Consider the following 20086-nt stretch of genomic DNA (forward strand, 5'->3'; position numbering starts at 1 on the left):
TCTACTTCAGAAAAAAGTTTCATTGAAATATATTCACAATTGTAGGAGTTATGGCTGTTTGGAAATTGGACCATTTTTATGGGGTTTTTCCCATTTTACGGGGTCAAGGACCAACTTTTCGACTATTTTTGCGATTTCTACATATTCTCCACTAAAATACGCGTAATTTGCTTTTTTAAACATTCAAATCATCCAATCCGTTCAGAAGTTATGATGTTTTAAAGATACGCATGGAATTTCAGTGAAACATATCAACGCTATGGTCAGACATGAAATTTTCGGTAATGAATTTTTTTCTCGAAACTGAGTAGGATTTCGGAAGTATGTCTGTTGACCAAAAATGCTTGCAATTGACCCCTGTAACTAAAAATAATTTTTCCAAGACGATTCGAAAGTCTTTTTTTTCACCCAAAACTTTCAGCACTTACTCAAATTTTTTTCTCGAAAGTGGATAGGATTTCGGAAGTATGTGTATTCACCAAAAATGATTGTAATTGACCCCCGCAACCGAAAATAATTTTTCCAGAACGATTTGAAATTTTTGAATTTAATTGTTAATAACTTTTTAACGAAGTCTCCATGAACATATTGGTATTCTTGATTTTCGTCTTATTTTGGCCTCTAAAATCCTCTATTAAAATTTTTCCCAGGGGTGGCTGAACACCCTGTATAACTTAAGAAAATCTCGTAAAATACAATTGTTCTCATGTGGTTCAAACAACGTATTACAAGCTTGTTTCTTCGAAGCCAATGAAGACACAAACTTCATTTTTCTTTTAAATTAAACGACCCCGAAGAGCTAATCTTTTTACGTGCAACAAATTCTTTCGAGGCGACTATTAATAAGAAAAATTTATTACGAGGACCTAAACCTGGCATGAAACATCGTTACAGTGGTTCTTCTATGCTACTTTTTCGCTGAAGATTGTCGTACGAAATCCATTTCTCATCTCCAGTTATTAAACGCTTTCGAAAAGGTTTTATTATATGCGAAGAAAAATATTCGTACGCCATACAGTGATCTTTAGGACAACTCTCAATCGTCTACGAACAAAATTTCGAAAAATAACAAATTCTCCTCTTTACCTACCAAATTACGATTTCTATCCTCGTCAATTTGAGAATATCAAACGTCACGAACTTATGGGACGATCGAATACTGAACGACGTTACGAAGCGTCCCGGAACGTCGAAATCGAATGAAAAAAAATTCAGACTCCCGGGCTGCGGAGGTCGTAAAGAACCCGTCGAACAAGTTAAGCCCGGCAGTTAAGATAGTTGTCGGTATTGATTCTATCGGAGTCGAAAATCAGAAAAAGTTTGCGACGCCACCCTTGGCAGCATAAGTGAAAAGGCGGTGATAGCGAGAGGCGCGTAGAAAGGGATCGAAGGGAGAAATAAAAGGGCAGAAGAAACGGTGGAAAAAGGAACGAAGGAGGAAAAACTGTAAGAAGAAGAAGAAGAAGAAGAAGCAAAGTGGCGATCTCTCGTGGCACACATATCTATATCGAGAGGCTCGTTTCGAGGCGAGTCACGAACGGGCCGGATGGCCGGAGTCCGGACTGTTCGAAGTGGCCGGCGGAAAAAGGGCCGGCTCGTTAATCCAGATCGGCGAGAAAACGTCGGAAAGGACGGGTAAGATAGAGAGAACTAAGAGTGGGCGAGGGGCGATGGGGGGTCGGTAAAAAGACCGAGCATCCAGAGAGGCTTTCGGACGTTGATGACGACGCCACGGATAGAGGCAAGAAGAAACGCGAAAGGAGGGGGTGTTTGGTACGGAAAAGAGGCTCCAAGGTGGAGGGCTAGATGGCTGGGATAGGAAGGCTGATATCGTAAGTGGCTGCGAATCCTTTATAACTGAGAGAACTCGTGGGCCGAGCGGGGCGAGCTTGGAATTTTTGATGTAGTAGCAAGCAGATATGAATATCGGAAAGTTCCCAAAGGAATTCCGCAGGATCGAGAGAGAAAGAGAGAGAGTGAGCCCTGGATGAGGGGGGAGGAGAAGCGGTGAGCGGTGACGGAAGCCCTCCGGACTCTGGGAACGACGGGAGAGGAGAAAGAGAAAAGGTAGCCGAACGAGAACGGAGTGGGAACCGGTAATCCCAGCCTTTCTGTCAGCGTTCATCCGAGCGGGTGGAAAGTTTGAGAAATCGCCGCGATGCCGATAAACTTCGCGCCAAACACGCAGCGATTTCGCGTGCCGATAGACGGAAACGGGATTTCCGCGCTTTCGACGCCGACCAGACCCGCGAATGGTCGCCCGGCGACCGCGCGACTTGAATTTTTATCGCCGACCGACGACGTCCATTGAAAAGTACGGTTAACGAGAACGCTCTGTCGATGGTACGAGAATTTTGGAAATCTTTCGCGCGGCAGTTTCGATATCGAAAATAAATCGTCGCGTGTCGAAGCGTTTTCGTCATCGGGATTTAGCTTAGAAGATATAGTACGATCCGTGAGGTTTAATATTTATTTTAAAATTATCCGTAGTCGAAAGTTGAAATAAAATATCTTATTTTTAAATAGAATAATCTTGTATATAAAGAAAATGCAATATATCTTGCAAGCATAGAATTTAAAATTTTAAATTTAGAAGCTTTTAGAATCAAACCTCTTGCATTTTAAAATACTAACTCACAAATATAACGAATAACTGGATAAGTGAAATCGTTGGTTACATAATAAATAATTATACAAAATCGACTTCGGCTGTTAAAAATAAATCGATGTCAAACAATTTGTCGAAACGATACAAATTTCGTGCGCGCGTTTGTCATTCGATACCGGTTTAGCGATTAATAATTATTAATCGTGATCGCGTTTGACTCTTTCGACGTACGCGTACTGGACTAACTTCCGTCCAATATAACTTGGTGACGTGTCAATGTTGGCGAAATGGGTCATAAAATAATGCAATAACGCGTGTTTACAACGTGTTTGCAAATAGTTTGGTGCACCGGAATATTTGGGGGGCCACCAATACTGTTTCCTGGCTTATCAAATTCATTTGTGGGATATCAGGAAACTTCGCCTCTAGGGGTATAACAAACTTACGTTTCGACTCTCCGTTCTCTGTGCTGACGGAATAAAGGAAAACTTTGATGCTCTCAATTACGTGTCTGAGCCACAGTTGTTCGGATGATATGCTTGTAAACGGTTGCCTGGATGACCGATAACTCGTTTACGAACTCTCCCAACATTCTTGAATAACGATCAATAACAGTTATTCGAGGCACTATTCAGTAACGTACCATAAAATGGCAAATAAAACCACTTAAATCACTGATGAGAACTTTATACTCTCGAACAATACTAGTGCTCATTTTAAAACCAGTGAAATTAATTCGAAGTAGTATTGACCAATGTGCAATCAAACAGCATGTCTGATCATATACTGGACAGTATTACTTAGTTTATTATTCCTGTATATTATATTTCTCCAACCGATATTAGTGCTCGTTTCAAACCCAGTGAAATTAATTCTAAGTAGTATTAACCAATGTGCAATCAAACTCGTCCGACCGAATATTGGTCAGTACTACTTAATTTATTTTCCGCGAATTCGAATCCCACCGAATCTCGATGCAACCTGAACCTTAGGCACTATTACTCCCTTCCACACGATACAGTTTTCCCCAGTTCCACGAAATACTGCTTTTTACAACGTATAAAGCCTCGAAAGCGTAATTCTCGTTCGATTTTACAACCCATGAAACGGAACCTCGTAATCTAGTTCAATAAAAATATTCCAAGTAAGAAAAAACAAACGAATGTTAAAAAAAAAAAGTTTTCAACACGGTGTCGTAACAGGAAACATCTCATATCGCGAGTCACGATTCAGCGAGCGTTGATTCGGTGTGTTTCAACGCTTACGACACAATCCGACGTAACTTGTCCCCGTGCAACCATGGTTTATTTATCAGCGAGTTGCAAGTGTCGCGGGTGTGCATTTTATCGTAAAAAATACACACTTTGTTGACTCTAAAAAATCATTGGCTTCGTGGAATCACTGCGACGAATTTATCCGACTCGAAAAGTTTCTTTACGGTCGCCTGTAACTTTATACAATTATTAAAGTGTCCCACAGATAAAAGTTATAAAGACCTCTGTTTACCGGAAACTTCCTCAAATACTTATAATATAATTTTAGATAAATATTCGATGGTAATTATTTGAAAATTACGCCTAGATTCCGATGTTCGGTTTTTCCATTCTCCAGCTACGAGTAAAATTACTGTGAGAAATGCTAATAAAATTAGTGCAAAGATCCTTCTTATCGCTCAGGGACACAGCTAGCAAATAGAAACTGTTATTATCGCGGGATGGCCGGTTCCGTGGAGCGTAACTTTAGTTCGGCAACGTTCCCTCTAACTCTTTCTACTTGTTTCAGAAATAATTAAGGTGCTAATAGTTTTATTGGTCCACCCTGTATAGTAAAAGAGAAGGACCCGGGGCTGGCTGCCGCGATGCCACGGCAAAGGTAAAGAGGAGCGAAGCACGTTCCGCGCTCTATCGCGAATCTTACACTACGTGTAAACTCATAAAACGTCGACCTTTGTAACCCAGACCAGACCGTGACGCAAGTTAAGGCCCGACGGAGCCGCAATCTTCCGGAAGCGAGTAATAACGTGTCGCCGTCGTATTTCCCGGTTTTATCGAGGTCTTACATTTTTAATGAGTCCGTTTTACGCAACCGCCACCCCCTAATAGACATGTTCCTAGCATTGCATGGAAACGATCGACGGGAACGCGCTGATACTCTTCGTTAACGATGCGTGGAAATACGTGCTACGTGAATCCAGAAAGAAAATTAGGTTCATTTCTCCGGGAAAATCTCCCGATGTCACACGTTTTGTCAACTACGCGCGGTAACATGACTTTGCTCGAACTGGAGTTTCTAGAAACTTGGGGTTTGATGATATGAAACTTTTTAAAGACTCATCTTGCAACAATATTTCGTCGTGGTTATATGGGGACATTTTTTTTAAAAGAAACTTTAAAAAAATACTATGTATACTCTAAATAAATATATCTACAACGTCTCAATACAAAGCAATCTACTCTTTTTAACACATTGACAGCCACGTCACCCACATATGGGTGACACTATTTTTCACTAAGGAGCTAAAAAAATTAATTCTCAAGATTAAATTTTAAAGAAAACAAATCTAAATATAACTCTTGAATTTAAACAAATCTGTGAAAATAAGTTCTATGACGAATTATGGCTCTGCTAGTTTCCAATATGTCTAAAAACAAAGTTTCGTTTTCGTGGATAATTTGAGAGGTTTGGTCTGTCAGTCAACGTGTTAAAAAATAACAAAGAAAGCTTAAAAACACTTATTCTATTAATTAAAAATATTTTACAGGGGATGAGTAGCATATTTTTAAACATTTCTGACGGATATAAGTATTTCATAATAATATTTCGTCGTGTGGTATTTGTCACGAATATTCCATGAAATATTCACGTTAATGAATCTGATTATTAACTTCGAAATTATGTTACGTTATGTCGGTGCAATCCGGTAAACAATCGGAAACCATTCAATGTAATTGATACAGTTTCAATTGGACGTGTCAATAACGGTATCCACGTTCGACGAGAAAAATAATAATAAGAATTTTTGTCCCGTTTATTCCCGCGAATGTTACGCGGTAACTTAGAATTAACGATCGCCTGTTATTTAACAGGGAAGATAATTGAGGATCATTTTGCGTATTTGCATTCAGCTTCTATGACTCGTTAATATAATCAAAAGTAATTGCAGTTAAAGTAGTGTAAATGCAATACATAGTTATTAAGGCACGTGTAATAATTGGTAAATAATAATGATTTAATTATCAAGCTACGATAGTCGGTATCATTAGTGCCATTGTTGGTAATTATATTATTATCCCAATTAATTATTGCCTTTGCAATCGCGCGAGGAAAATTCGAAAAGAAGGGAACGTGGTAACAACTGCTGTTTAATAAATTATAATAGACGAAAATGTTTCCGTAATTAAACGAACACGAAACTATTGTAATTTTTATTATATATTCAAGATTAAAAAATTTTAAAGTAAATACTATGAAAGTATATTTCCTTAGACTGATTTCTGCACCGTTAACAAATTTGATCGAAATAACAATAACAGTGTAATTGTTGAACGAAAAGAAAATTGTTTTCTTCAATCTTAATTGACAATTTGCCCACGCATGAATACTCCACAACTTTGGCACAAGTTACGGGCACTCGTTCCCCGTAAAAATTCGTCGGAACGGAACGATAGTGAAAACTTTCCTCGCTGCTATTATAACTTGTTACCTCGTAACAAAGAGAAAGTTTTTTTAATACCTCTGAACCACCATAAGCCTGTGTTCTCTATCCTGAGGACAGAAACCGTCATGTTACGCTTGCCGCCTGCGTCCGGGACACTTCAGAAGATTTAGTGCAGCCGAGAAGCAACGAGGCCTTGGGAATTAAAAACCGACCAGTTTTTAATTAAATAACATTCGTAACAAGGTAAAGGGATGATTTAATTTCATTTAATTAAAATTTGATACGGCCGCAACGTTGCAACCTTTTCTACTGCTCGACATTCATTTGAGCTCGAACCGAATTAAACGACCAAAGAAGGCTACGATTCTATTAATTCAAGAAGTATGAAAGCCTAATTACTTTCTCCATAAAATTTTACGTACGAAACGCCAAACGTTTTAAGTGTCTAATCCCCAAAATAATTTAATTTATATTTGTTTGTTAAGCGTGACATTACGATTCGAAATTATCGAAAACGTTCCGCGTATTTGTATCCCGTTTTGTTATAGAAAAACCCATACGTGCTCCGACACACCGTATGTCATTCGTGGCACTTTTTATAGTTACACAGAATACAAGTATCGGGAAATCATAAAAATGTAAAGCAAGAGGCACGATCCAAGTTCCGGCATGTTTCGCAAAACCCCATCAAAATTCATGGCGAACGAAACAACGAGGCTCGTGATTTTCGCGATCGAAAGAGGAAAACGATAGTACCGGACCCAAACTGAGAGTTTTAAACTAATTTCTTAGAATTTCTTAGTAATATTTATTCGTCTATTACCGTATGTCAAAGTTCAATTTCGAGACTCATAAAAATAGAACAAAATAAAGGAAAATTACATGTACACAGCACTGCCTAGAAAAATCTTACGAGAATATTAAACTATTTTGTTAAAAAAATTCGCTTTCTCGTTAAATTCTGCAATAAGTTTACAGGCATGAAGTTTCAAATAAAATTAGAAAAACGAACCACGCTAATTTCCTAGAATAAATAAACGTGTTCTGCCCTTCTCCTGGATATTATATTTAATTAAAAGGTCAACAAAGAGAAGGCTCTCCTACGGAGGGGTCTGAAAGCCGAAGGTTCGTTAGTCGGATGGTTGATACGTCCCTGAACAACGGACACTTAAAACCATTCGACCCTTCGTTGGTATCTTCTAACTTTTAACGCGCGGATATCGTGATTCCACCGCAGGGTTCATAGACTTGCTGAAACTTTCATTCTAGGCAGAGTTTCTGCTCCATTTACTCCTGTCGGTGTAGTACGTACGGGTTGCGTGATCTGCTTAAAACGGTAAAGTGTGGTTTGCCGCCGCTGGCGCTACGTTAATCAATTTTATCGAGAAGTCGATTTCATCCGGATAGCGCATAGAAAGGTCCGGGGGTAAACCCTATGAAACGCCGGCCCGCGTCCGCATTATTAATTGGCCGGGCGCATAACACAGCAATAACATTAGCCGAATAATATAATAATGCTATCGGCACTCGACCACCAGGCTGGCCACGCTCCGACAGAATCGCCAACCGAATTTGGTGACGAAGCACGACAAACATATTTGCATAATATATATTTCGCTATCGTGGTCGTAAAACGCGGAAACTGAGGCCTGCAGTCGCCCACGGGCCTTCTACGATCCCGAACGATCATTCCTGGCCAACAATCCAGCAAGAAAATACACCCTTAAGGATCGCTGAACAAGAAGAAAAATAAAAAAAAGATTGCTCGAGTTGGCACTAACCAGTCTCTGATACATATCGAATAAAGATTCTTGCCTTCGTTACACTGTTTACACTGTACTATTTTGTAGGCCTTTTCAATCTAATGACCCCTCATCATTTTTATCGGGCCATGTTTGGCATTGTAAAAGTTATAGATTTTCTTCTTTGGCAATTGATTCTGATTTTAAATCGGAATATTCTGCTGTCACATTTTACTATTTACGTTTCCTAAAGATTCGTACCGTAACGCGTAAACTGCTTGACGTTTCAACAAGTTTGACGTTTTGTGAAATGAAAAGAAACGAATTCCTTTCACCCGAACAGTTAGAACGATCAATAACCAAGCCGTAACAAAAATACAGCGAACTGCGAACTGGCTCACCATTGAATGGTTGCGCTATGAAAAGGGGAACACTCTTCGATATTTTGTATGAAGCTACAATTTCGACTAAAAAGAAAAACACGATGGATTATACGTTCCTCGAAGCATTAAAAATTGACGAACGACAAGTGCGTGAAGTTTCCTTTTTAATTGCAAGAAACAGTACCTATTTTACGTGCACTCAAATTGAACAGAATGTACATTTAGTTAACTGTTTCTCGGGGAAAACTGTCTAGCTGTGTCCCTTTCGAAGGCACGTGATGCGTCGTAAGCACGCGTAAAACGAAAGGACAGAATTTATGGGCTATTTTCCTTGCACAAACGACTGTTCTGTGCAATGTCCCCGAAGTAGCGTTGTCGACATACTCGAATATTCCGGCAACTCGAAATTCGAAACTCGACTTTGGACACGATACTTCTTACTTTCATCTTTCCAACGAGCATTTACACAAATTAAACGAGTCAAAGAAACGACTAATTTTCGTGCATTTTTATTGCTGTCGTTGATCAAAGGAACTTTTTATAAGCATAAAATTCAGGCTGGTTTCAAAGTGTTCGATATTAGATACCAGTATTGCTTACGATGCACTTGGTCCCATCGCTAGTCGGCCTAATATTCCAAATGGCCGCCGCCTACGCAACGAGGCAAAGAACCGTCAACAAACGCGCCGAACGACAACACCGGCCAGCCGGAAACTCGAACGCAAAGTCGCATACCTTTGCATAACTTAAAAACTCCCCGCCACTTGAAGGAGTGATTAGAAACGTCTGTCGTATCCCCGAAAGATTTATCCGCGTCTCGTTTCCGATGAAAACTCTTTGGCTGCTTTTTCTATCGCCATAACGTGCCAGTTTCTTTCAAATTCACCGCTTTCAGAAAAAATTCGTTCACCTTATTATGAGCCATACTACTTGTAATTCTTATTGTTTCAGTTCCCTGTATTATATTTATACTCAAATGAGCTGTACAAAAATTATTAATAAAATTTCTCCATCTACACGAATTTTTTTCTCGAAAGTGCGTAGGAATTCGGGGGTATGTGTATTCACCAAAAATGATTGCAATTGAACCCTGTAAACAAAAATAATTTTTTTAGAACGATTTGAAATTTTTTTTTCACCGAAAAATTTCAGGGAAACATGTCAATGCATGGTCAGACATTACATTTTCGGTAATGAATTTTTTTCTCGAAAGTGCGTAAGATTTCGGGGATACATCTATTCACCAAAAATGATTGTAATTGACCCCCACAGGCAAAAATATTTTTTCCAGGGCGATTTGAAATTTTTTTTTATCGCCGAAAAGTTTTTCTGTCGATATGGAACTTTAAACATTAATAACTTTTTAACAAAGCCTCAATCAACAAATTGGTATGCGTGATTTTCATCTTATTTTGACCTCTAGAATCTCCCATTTAAATTTTTTCCAGAGATGGCCGAACACCCTGTATGTATACTCAAATGAGCTGTACAATAAATTATCATTATCAATATCTCAAAAACTAAACCCAATAAAATAATTCGTTAAAACAATTATATTTATAACTTAGTTTCATCTTCAACATGTACTTTGGCGAATATTCGAGCTGTTGAAAGGTTGAGGGGTCCAAGAGGGGTAAAAAATGACAAGTTTGCCGAATCTGGGGATCTCACAATGTGGATTTGCCCTCAAAGGTCTGTTGTGTTTTCGGTGGAAGACGTTTGAAAAGATCACTTGCAGAGGTAAAGTCTACGACGAAGCTCGACTGGTTTGCGTCGCGACGCTCGTCGTCGTCTCGCGGGAATCGGCGCTCGAGCGTGCGAATCGTCCCGGCGAGCGGTGGTTTCGTCTCCTCGTCGCTTATAATCCGTCGCCGCACCTCTTATTCAGAACGCGGACGACGCCAGGGCCGAAGAGCGACAGGTAGCCGGATGAGGAGGAGCCAGAGGGATCCGTGCCGGCGTAGGTATGGGTTTTAATTATTTCCACGAGATGAGATTTCGCCACGGAGGCTAGTATTGAGCGTTAGTTCCGTGTAAATTCCGGGATCCCGGGCTAATCGGCATAATTCCACGGAATCCGTAATAGACTTTGGGATGGGTTGGGGACGTTAGTGAACGCTGGGCCAGCGACAGCCACCCTCTACCTCTCTTTGAGATCCTCCTGCCCCCGCCTCCCGCGCTTCTCTGTTTCGCTTTGGACTCCGTTTCCCTTTCACGCTCGTCTCCTTCTCTGCTATTCTTTTCCTCTTCGATCTTAAGCCGTTGTCTCACCCGAACGATCAAGAAATAGAATCGCCAACGATAATAGCACGATTTGCGAGCGACCTTCCATTGACAGGCGACCTGGTGGCCCCCGAATAATCTTAAAATCACTGTTTGTAAAATTTACGTGCAACGGTAGCGGTTGTTTTTATTTAAAATTGAGAGAGAAAATACTCAAATTGTAACTCTCGATCGAATCACTGAAAAACCCACGAATTTACGAACCGTTGCGAGAAGCGTGTGGAAAATCAATCTTCGAGACCATCAAGAAACTCCTCAAGATGTTGCAACGGCGTGAGGGATTGAAGGAAAGATGAAAGCTGAATGCTTAATTTTTTCTTCGATCCTCGTTTATTATTGGATCGCGTTTCCTCTTCGAGTTTGATCCTCTTGTCCGATTATCAACGCGCTTATCGGCTTATTCGGAAAAAACTGCACTGTCAGATTATCGTTTGTTCGGATCGATGCAGCTCGTCTTAGCGAATACACGAATAATCATAGGAAATCAATGTTGCAAGACGATAGAAAGCCAATATTTCAATTATTGAAAATGTGTATATGAATAAATGAATTGGGTCAAAAATTGAACAGAATTTTCGTCTGCTGCTTCTTCGTTGATCATTATACCCTGCCTCCAACTTCCGTTTCCTTTTCTTCGAATGTCGTCTCCTTTCTCTTATGTCATTTGTCTGATCCCATTCAAAGTCTGTATTCGTTTCTTGACCTTATTTGCTCCTTTTCTGTGAACCCGCTTCTTTTCAAGCTTCTTCCCGTCTCTTGATACTCATGGTTCCTTTTCAGCATCCTGTTTCCATTTCTTCTAGCTTCGTCTCCCTTTCTCGGTTTACCGTTCCTCTCGCTTCCTCGAATTTCAACGTCTTTCTCCACTTTCTTTTCCCCCTAGCAAGCTTCGAACCTCTGTTACTTTAAACTTCATCCCTCTTTTTCAATTTTCCTTCTCTACCGCCCTCTTTGTCTACTTAAAAATAACTTCGAACTGCACGTAGATTGGTACGAGCAGACACTGACGCAAATCAATCTCAAAATGACAAAATCTATGCATATTCCATATAAAATAAATTTTATAATTATTAACCCTTTGCGCTCCACCAGGGGATAAACATAATATGTACCATAGTTTCAAGTTTCATTTATGATAATGCAAATTGTAGGCATTTATACATTTTTGTAGAGAAAAGAATATTTTTCTATTTTTAAAAGTCTCGTCACAAAATTGCATTTGGTGTCCCTGGTTGTTCATATTAATAAGGACTCTCGACATGCAAAAAGTTAAATGTTCTGATAAAAAGAATAAAAATATATCCATTAATAGCAGATTTGAATTAACGTTGATAATGATTTCTCTGTTTCTCTCTTTAAAGAGATTTCCAACACATAATTCTAGAACGCGAGGATACATTTGTTTTCTTCTAAAAATACTGGGCAGTACTACTTAATTTATTACTTTATTTTTCCAAACGATATTAGTGCTCGTTTCACACCCAGTGAAATTAATTCTAAATAGTATTGATCAATGTGCAATCAAACATGTCTGATCGAATACTGTGCAGTACTACTTAATTTATTATTCACTTTTATTTTATTTTTCCAAACGATATTAGTGCTCGTTTCAAACCCAGTGAAATTAATTCGAAGTAGTATTGACCAACGTGCAATCAAACGGCATGTCTGATCAAGTACTGATCGCTACTACTTAATTTATTATTCGCGATAATTTTGATATCATGTAGTTTTACTTATAAAAATTAATTTGTCTCGCCTATATTTAGTATTATTCTTAATCGTAGACTGTGCTAGCGAAATGAAAAATTCTAGACTCACCAGTGGTGTCTCTCTTCAGAAAGTATTCCAAACGAAATTTGATCGTCAAATATCTATCTCCGTCGCGAGGTTTCTTGGTGTCGTCCTGTTGCTTCTCACAATTGAATTTCATCCTCGTTAGCATGCGCTTACGTCGTCTAACACACTTGTTAATGTCATAATCCGCGCACACACAGATTCTTCGCGGTGTCGCGCGATCGCGGCGTCTTGCGTTGGTTTTAGATCATACTTAAACCGAGGGATTACACCCGGTAAGCGGATTACTTATTATGTTAATTGCAGACTCCCGAGATGTCGAATTATGTAAACGTTGTCTTTGGCCGGTTAAATTTCTTAATCCGACGACTATCAGGCTTTGATGTAACCCGATCGATACAGGGGGGATTGGTTTCGCACGCTTGTTCCGATCGTGCTTTATCATTCGAATGCGATTCTAGTCGTTCGCAACGGGTTAACGTTCAACATGAATCGTCCGTTTGATCGATATTGAATACGTGATTATGTGGGATTACGTATTAACGCGTCGTAGACAGGGACCCTGTACACGAATCGTCGTTTCTCCAGTTTAACGAGCAATGGTCTTTTCTACGGCCGATCGAATCGATTATTTATCCAGATAATCGAAGAATTCGAGGATCAATTTTAACTACAGACGGACTTTACTATAAAACTATCGTCGTACAAAAAGATAAATGTCGAATAATCGTAAAAAATTTCATATTTCTATTCCTATTTATAATTCCTAAATTTGAACACGATCGTTAGGTCCCCTTAAGCAAAATTAATAATACGTTTTACACACTGTAAGACTATTTGAAAACATTGGTGGAGGGATAAGTAATAAAATAGAAGTTTCAGAAATTTCGAGGAAAATGTTTTTTGGGGAAAGTGAAAGGATTACTGGAAGGAACATTGTTTGGTTTGGCAAATTTGCTACATACAAATTGCGTGGCACAACCTTAGGAGTGTATCGATTGATTTCAGTTACATTCGGCCAGGTACTGGTTCGTTAAAATGCCGACAGTTTGTGTTTGCTGGGAATAGTCCAAGATCAACTTTGATAAGACATTCTCACATTGTACGTGTACGGAATACGATGGAGATTAATGCGGTACCAGTACGAAATCTTAACAAAACTGTTGCCCGTATCGATGTAACGAAACAGCACTGAAATTTATTTAACCGAGAAAAATATAAATGTAAACCTAAAGAGGAAGTCAAGCTTGTACGATCATATTAAAAAGAGAAACGAGTCAAGAATAAGTATGACGCACATTTTTAGTTTAAAATTAAATCTTTCTATATACCAAAGTATGCAAAACTGAGAATTTATTTATCGTAAAGGACTTATTCGTTGTTTTAACGTTTCTTGAGACAATTACTTCGTACTAATATCGTATTTAAAAAATATTACCTACGCAAATCTAAAGTTTCTTCGTTGCATTATTGACACCTAAGCAATATTGTCTGTAAATGTAAACCCATCGATAAGCGCCAGCAATCTCACTGCATGTGGGGGCTTCCCGGAACGAATAGATAAGTCTGCCACGAAGAAGAAGTCCCGAAACGAATAGTAGACTTGGACAGTTCAATGGCGGGAGTTCGATGCTAATGAAATTCCGCCGGTCGCTCTCATAGATTGTGCAGTCGGTCCAAGTGACTGCTAGTTTGGCATGAGTGCGAATCCACAGAATGCACGGCACGGGATTACCCGGGATTCAAATAAACCCGGAACTTATTTGCACGTGTCAAGAATTAAACCGGGCTTGTTTTATAATACGACGAGTAATTAATATCGCAACTATTGTTACATCTGTTGCTTGAGCAATACGTAAAGTACAGTTTGAACGCTTATTTTAAATAAACGACACGATTCTTTATTTAGATCCTCCAAATTAGTATCTAGTCTCAAAATGTGCATTAAATCGAAATTGGAGTCGAGACTAGATTTATTATAAAAATAAAGGTTAGTCGGGAACGAGTAATACGATGATAGATTATTTAGATTAAATAGATTAAGTCCAGTTTGGACGCTTATTTTAAATAAACGATACGATTCTTTATTTAGATCCTCCAAATTAGTATCTAGTCTCAAAATGTGCATTAAATCGAAATTGGAGTCGAGACTAGATTTATTATAAAAATAAAGGTTAGTCGGGAACGAGTAATACGATGATAGATTATTTAGATTAGATAGATTAAGTCCAATTTGGACGCTTATTTTAAATAAACGATACGATTCTTTATTTAGATCCTCCAAATTAGTATCTGGTCTCAAAATGTGCATTAAATCGAAATTGGAGTCGAGACTAGATTTATTATAAAAATAAAGGTTAGTCGGGAACGACTATTACGATGATAGATTATTTACGAAACATTTAAAAGGCATTAAATTGCTCGCGCGGCACCGCGTACTTGTTTGAATAATTAATTTTCCAGAGTTACGTGACACATCGATACAACATTATTTATGAAGCTACAGCGTGTTAATTTTATTACCATAACAATAATATGGAATTTATTATAATGCGTGTGATCTATATTTCACTATTTTCTTTGGGAATTGTATGACATCGTCGATCGTGTTAAATAATGTTCGAAACGATAAATAAAAGTTATTTTACGACAGTTGTTTTATTCAGTCACTGGCACTAAATTGTAATACCGTTCGCGATGTACATAGTTATTTTATAAAGTTAACACGCTGTAGCCCCATAAATAATGTTTTATCGAAGTGTCGTGTAACTCTGAAAAGTCACAATGCCCCGTAAACAGTTTAATGCCGTTTAAACGTTCCGTAAATAATTTATCCTCTTATTGTTTTCTATAGAGCATCCCTTCACAATGGAATTCATAAATTTTCCGGGCGATTATTCATCGCGACGACGACGAGTCAATTTTGTATCTTCTTGCCCAACCGAACGGGAATTTAATACACGCAAATATTGGCTGTTTACATAATTTTGGATATTAAAATAAAATTGATATGATTTTAAATTGCATACGTTTCGTATATTCTGTTGTATTTAGTTTGTATCGTTATACTTTTAGAACACGTCGGTTATTTTTAAAGGTACTATATCATTTAATTATTTCAAATATTTCGTAATTCGTAAAATAACCGTAAAACAATAGTTATTCAAAATATGTCCCCGTGACTAATATAATTTCGGAGCGCATAACGAACGACTTTATTTGATTGACGATTTACACGCTAAAAAAAACCTTTCAAAGTAGCTGAATTTTTATTCCATGGATTATACGCTTAAAATCGTTAGTAATATTAACGAGAAGCTAATTAAACACCATAAACCGTCGAGTTACGGCATCATACGCCCGTAACCTAGTCAAGAAATAAAGATAAAATATTCACAAAGTCCATCCGCTTTCGAGAACGGATTTAATAATGACGTTCCGGAAGCGTAAGTTAGTTTTTAATCGGGAAAGATTGTCATAACGAAGACAGATGTAATTCTTTCGCTATAATAATCGTTCCTATACATTAATCACGATAATTCTCCTGTCGGCATAGGAAATAGTCACGCTTCGCGAAAGCTTCCAACGTGGAAAGGTATAATTTAAATTTTGCCAATCGTACATTTAACTAAAAATCGAAACTTTTCAAAAAATAAACGATGACATTCTATACGGTCAGTTACAATTATATTTTGCGACTCTGTAATCTCAGTCGTATCGTTTAGAATGATCAAAGATAAAATTTTTAAAAGTAAGCCTTCGATGTCTTTTTAATATATTAAAATTCCAACGTCTACAAGCGTATAAACAATGTTAAAGCTGGTATAATGAAAATGTAAAAGCGTGTCGCGATTTTCGAAATGTAAAAACGTAGAAACGACTTCGATAGTGGATCGTGACTCTACGTAGACGTCATCAAAAGCGAACGGACTTTTAATCGAGTAGAAGAATGGGAACAATCAAGGGACGGAAAGAAACATAGTTGGATTTAATAAACATTCCCGGGTTGTAATCGGCCCCCGCCGGCTAGAGGGATCAATGTCCCGATTTCCGGCAGGAAATCTAGATTCCAGGGTAGATTAAACTTACCGGAGATATGCTCATCGTCGATAAGTGACTTTAACTTTCGGAAGCTGTTCATAGTTCAGTGCGTGCATAATGAAGATTCGCAAGGGAGTTACGAGAAAGTCGTTGGAAAGTCTTGGAGGAACGCAAACAGGAATAACGAAAGTTTTCCCTTTGATCGAATTATGGTCAGTGACGAATGTAATACGGTTTTTAATTTATGATTCTGGCGTTAATTTGCCAGCTAGCAAAAGTACTTCATTTTTTCCGTTTAAACACGAATGCACAGGCAACGATCTACAGGAAGAAAATGTTCAAATAAAAATATTTACATATTTTTATAGTGCGTAACATCAGCTTGTTTTTTAAGCAATGATCGAGTCTACACGTATGAATTTACTCGTTTCTTTATGGAAAATTGAACAAAATTATAATTTGTGAAGAATTGTAAACTGTAGGATTAATTTTCATTTGCACTTTATGCACGATACGATCGCGAGGAATTTAACGATTAATTTTATATTTTTAGTCGATTTGCGTATAATTCTGAAGAATCTAAGAGAATAATGGGGTTCTTATTTCAAGGATTATGCTCTTGGAATCCTTCGATCCCCTGAATGGTAAACTAGTGAATCGTTGAACGCTCACAGACGAACGGGAAAGTGAAATGTTTCGACATTTGTAATTATTCATGATGTCAACGTTTCCGCCGGTTTCTCGCCATTTCGAGTAGATTCTATTCATTACCTAACACCTATCCTATCTGCTCGACATTTTCTTCCCTTGTAGTCGGTACGGAATGTTAATGCTCGTTTTCCATGACGCGTGACAAATGAGAAACACGCTAAACCAGAGAAAAAAAAAACATTTTTGTAATAAGGTTATAGAATCAATTGAAATTAATACTCTCAGCAGTAATTTAACTGATAGTACGTCTATAATAAATTTTTAATACTCAATTCGAATAATTTTTCATAACATAAAGTGTTTTAAGAAACTTTCTGTTTTTCGATAGTTGACTTTTGCTTAATTCCTAACGACTTATTTACCAATGAATATACTTTGGTAAATAAAATATATGTATGCAGTACGTCAGTTTATGTATATGCCCCGCTAGGTATATTTCCGATCCTCGTAATTCTTCTTTAACACTAATAGCTTCGTTTAGGATTGACCGTTTTGTTTGAGGAAACTTTTCTCATTCAATTATACTTCGTCCGTAAACTTTATTACAGCCACGATATTTCACTCCGAATCCATAAAAATAATGAGGAACTTCGGTAGAACAAATTCTTACCTACTGCACGGGCAATCGTTTCTTCGAAAACTCGAATATGAAAACTAATTAAAATACAGACCGTGAGTGAGTTATTTATCGTGACTGTTCCGGGGAAAAAAGAATCGTTTGGTCGCACGAGCATACACATTCTACAAACAAACGTGTTAATAGAATATTACGATAATATTTTCAGTAACATTTTATCGCTAATTTATTGTACAAAATAATTCATATTTACCAAAACAATTACTCGCATAAAAACATGACAATTTCTTATTAGAACGATCGAGTTAAGTGTTAATAAAATGTTACAATAACATTTCGAGCAGCATTTTATCGCTAATTTATTCCACAAAACAATTCACATTTACCAAACAGTTATTCGCGTAAAAACATGAAAATTTCTTATTAGAATGTTTACGTTTAAGCTTATTGAAAATATTCGTTAATTGATAAACAAATTATCCGGACATAAAATCGCGTATTAATTAAGTACCACTCGTACGATAAATATTCGTTTTTCATTCGGTGCGATTGATTCGATCGACTATAAATTCGCGAGTTATTTCCATCGAAATCTGAACGTTTGGCAGCGGCAATTCGTTCTGTCATTCATCGTTACCATCGAACCATGGTGTTTTACACGCGAATTCGACAGTCTTGAACCTGTCCATCTTCCACCGGGTTAAAGGGCTTTTGTACGTGATCGTATCCTATGATGTTAAATTGCCCCACAGATCCGCGAGAAGTTACGTATGGCGGTTGTATACGTACACAGTATTAGACATTTACACGGTCACAGAGCCGGTGACAGTGGCACGAGTGTCTTTGACGTACTCTCCGTTACAATGCAACGTTACTCGGCCTTTGTGCGAGCAAATGTGACCTGCACGCGGCAGCATGTCGGTAATGGCCGCTGTCATTCGTTAACAGACCCCACGAAATAAATCAACGATCTAAAGGTGCTATCGTTCTGCGGCTCGTTTGCCGAACTAAATGCAAACGGTTCCGCGGACTGTTTGATGTCTGGCCGCGGTAAGAGCCATTTCAATTGACGGAGCACTGCAACTAATTTTTTTTCCCCCCCGATAAAATCGCCGCCATTTCTCCTACTCGCAACGTTTAACACGGTGTTTCTCAACCATTTCGTAATAACTATCGCGTAGCGGGCAATTCTGTATGTTCAATTTTAGTTTTCGATCTATAAGAGAAATTAACAAATCTTTACGAACCCCTGAGTAGGCTTCGACTGTTAAAAAAATATTTTATGTTTATATAGACCATTTAGTCCTTCCAGGGTTAGTATGTTTATTAGAAATTTTTAATTTTCGATCTATAAAAGAAATTAACAAATTGTTACGAACCCCTAAGTAGGCTTCGACTGTTAGAAAAATATTTTATGTTTATATAGACCATTTAGTCCTTCCAGGGTTAGTATGTTTATTAGTTGAAAATTAATATTGAGAATGCTTGAAGATAAGAATATTTATATCGAGGCCTGCACACGCTTCGGTAATGAATAATTGAAACCACACGTTTGGATTGAAATTATCCTTTGAAAATGTTATTCATAATTTTATTGGTATCTGGCAGAGAATGTTTTAAATACATAAAACATCAGGTAGAATATTTAACCGACTACGGGACTAAATTATTTAACTTCGGTAATATTCGAGATAACTTACAAACATGTAACCACAGCGCGGAATTAAAGAGATTAAAAGGGAGGATTACCTCAAACGACAAGTATTAATTCAATTAAGTCAATGAGTTACTTTAAAGAAATGATGGAGCTGGGGGTCCCTAATGGATTCCGCGCGGTCGTCTAAAGGTTAAAAAGAATAGAGCATGGTTTAGTCTCGAAAAAATGTACGTAAAAAATTACCGATTTTTGGCAAAAAGTAAAATTGGAAAAATGTTTTTCTATTTACGTATTTATTATAATATCGTCTACACTTTTGACGAAATTGTCTTTTTCGTTTAAATACTTTTGTTCGTGTTCTCTAAAAATAATTAAAAAGTAAGCACAAATAGATCAAAACTAAACCACGTTAACTCTTAACTAAAACTTGTATATTAGATTGCATATGAAATGGTCAATTTTCGAAATGCGTAAAATTTTTCAGAATCTGACAACTAAAAAATGCTACCAGATGGTATTTAACTGCAGGGAATCAATTTAAAGCTAGCTGGAAACGATATGATAGCCTTTCTGTCAATTGTTTTAGTAGACAATGGCAGATTGTCAAGCAAAGCGAACAATAGATCAAA

This window comes from Colletes latitarsis, chromosome 4 (assembly GCF_051014445.1).
Source record: "Colletes latitarsis isolate SP2378_abdomen chromosome 4, iyColLati1, whole genome shotgun sequence".
Taxonomy (NCBI): Eukaryota; Metazoa; Arthropoda; class Insecta; order Hymenoptera; family Colletidae; genus Colletes; species Colletes latitarsis.